At 56.7% G+C, this 2,439-nt stretch overlaps 1 protein-coding gene across 2 annotated transcripts in view; it reads left to right on the plus strand.

The window, feature by feature from the left end:
- Pgs1 (phosphatidylglycerophosphate synthase 1) overlaps nt 1–2,439 on the plus strand; it is a 38,451-nt gene that overhangs the window by 35,180 nt on the left and 832 nt on the right. The window lies entirely within an intron of this gene.

Raw genomic sequence — 2,439 nt, forward strand, 5'->3', positions numbered from 1 at the left:
CTGCTATTCCTGTTCCTCGAGCGAGGCCCTGGGGTGGGGGGTGGGGGGGCAGGGGGTGTCTCTTTCCTTCCCTTGTACCCTGCTGGCCATGGCCCAAAGGCAGACAGTGCTATTCTGAGTGTGCCAGGGTTGGGACAGGATGACACTTGACAGAAAGCTGTCTCCCTGAGGTGCAGCGGGTTATGGTGATGCCAGAGAGGCAGCTGTGGTATTCTTTCTTGTTGGCCGTGGGTATTCTCTGCTTGCCCAGGAGCCTGAGCACTGGAGAACGAGGCTGGGCTGTCTGGTGGCCTCACTTAAGCTACCATGCTGACCTCTGCAGAGTCGCTGGAGCCCAGGAATCTGTCTCTGAGTCTTTGCCTCTCTTGCCCCTGTCCCCTCCTTTGTCATACCTTCACTTTGGAGACAAATTCTCACTAGCCCTGACTGGCTTGGAACTCACAGAGATCCTCCTGCCTCTGCCTCGAGTGCTAGGGTTAAAGGCGTGCGTGGCCACCCCTGTTCAGCTTACAGTAGATGTGCTGGTCACATTTGGTGCACTGCCTCACAACAGGTCACTTCACGTGCACATGGCCTGTACGTGTCTAGAGGCCCACTTGCCTGCGTCCTCCCCGGGTCGCCTGGTGTGCAGAGAACAACTTTTGGGTCTTGGCACAGTGACCCGCAGAGGAGCCAGCCCTCCACCCACAGCAGCGATGGCTGCCTCTCGAGATCTGAATGGCTGTGGCTGACTGGTTGTCACCATTGCTGGCTGTAGCAGGTGGGGCTCCAGAGTCAGGATCGCCTACCCGGCCTTCCACAGACTGTTACTTTTAGTTGCTAGTAAGACAGAGTGGTGCTGCCCGGGGCAACTGCACTGCCTCCAGGACTGCGACCCAGGAACTGTCTGGAGATGCTGGCTTACACAGCACTTGCATTCCTGCATTTCCTGCCTGCAGAGTGAGCAGCGCAGGGTTGAGCCCCTCCTCTGCCCTGCTCCCTTTGTTTCTGCGCAGGCTTTTTGGGAACCCTGGGTACCCTCCCTCTCGCTCTGCTGATCTAACTCCCTAACCCTGACACCAGGGTTCTGTTGCAAATTCCTGCAGGTAACTTGGCCTTTGGGAAGTTTGAAGGCAGTTTTTTTTTTTTTTTTTTTTTTTGGTTTTTACGAGACAGGGTTTCTCTGTATTGTTTTGGAGGCTATCAGTCCAGCCCGGCCTCGAACTCACAGAGATCCGCCTGCCTCTGCCTCCCGAGTGCTGGGATTAAAGGCGTGCGCCACCACCGCCTGGCAAGTTTGAAGGCAGTTTGTACATGTGGAGAATTACTGTTTTATTTCAGACTCCAAAGGCAGAATTGGAAAAACTCGTTTGTGCTTATTACCAGGGACTGGAACAACTTGCCTGCAGCCTTGCTGCCTGTGCAATCTGCTGGGGCTGCAGTGACCCCTCCTGGCCAGCAGAGGCAGTTGCCCAGTAGCCAACCCTGGCCTGAAACTCCTCTGTCCCCATGGGGGGCTCAGGCATCAAAGCTGTGTTTACAGAAGTCAGACAAGCTGGGGTAGACAGTTCTTGGGAGGCCTGTGTCCCTTTGCAGCTTCAAAGCTGTAGAAACAGAGGGTGCCTCGCTCCCCCGGGAGCCCTGTTCTGGAGTCACAGGCTTGACTGGCTGTTTGGTGTCACCCATCACCCTCTTGTCTGTCTCCCCGATGCCTGGTCACTAGGTTGCGTGTCCAGCGTCAGCACTGCTAGTCTGTGAGGCCTGAGCTCTGCTCTCTTTTCTGATGCAGACGAGACTCGGCCAGTGTCACCTCTCTGTCCAGTGTCACCTGGGGCAGGGGCTTACTGTGTGAATGAGCCTGCTGGCTATTTGGTTACCAGGGTGTGTGTGTAGACCACAGTTAGCTGGGGATTCCCAGGGACGTGCCCACACTCACCTACAAGAAGTACGGACCGAGGGTGAGGGGCAGAGTAGACAAAAGTACGGGGTGGGTTGCTGCCCTGGATGCTGCTGCCTAGGAGAAACCCATGGCCCCAGAGCACAGCGTGGGAGCAGTGGCTCCTGCTCTCAGTGATCTGTGCCGTGGCTTCAGTGGGGAGGATGGCGGTGTAGTGTGCGTGGTGGTGTTGGTTTCTTGTTGTAGTGCTGGGACAGTTTGGGGAAGAAGGCGGTGTTGAGGTTATTACAGCAGGCGCTCTCGCTTGAGCGCTCATTGTAGACGCTGCTGTGTGGAGGGCGCACCTGGTCCCTGGCCGTGGGGCTTCGTGTATACTATCAGCCAGGGCGACGCCGCACCTTAACCCCCACCTGCTGTGGCAGAAGATAAGCTCACCCCTCCCTGGAAGTCCGGATTTAGGGTTTGGTTCCCAGGATGTTTGCTCTGAGCTGCTGGGAATCAGGCTTCAGTGATGGGCCAGGCCCTGGGTGACATCATGCGCTGAGTGCAATCAGACTGGCACA

Source organism: Mesocricetus auratus, unplaced genomic scaffold, assembly GCF_017639785.1.
Source record: "Mesocricetus auratus isolate SY011 unplaced genomic scaffold, BCM_Maur_2.0 Super-Scaffold_100007, whole genome shotgun sequence".
Classification (NCBI taxonomy): Eukaryota; Metazoa; Chordata; class Mammalia; order Rodentia; family Cricetidae; genus Mesocricetus; species Mesocricetus auratus.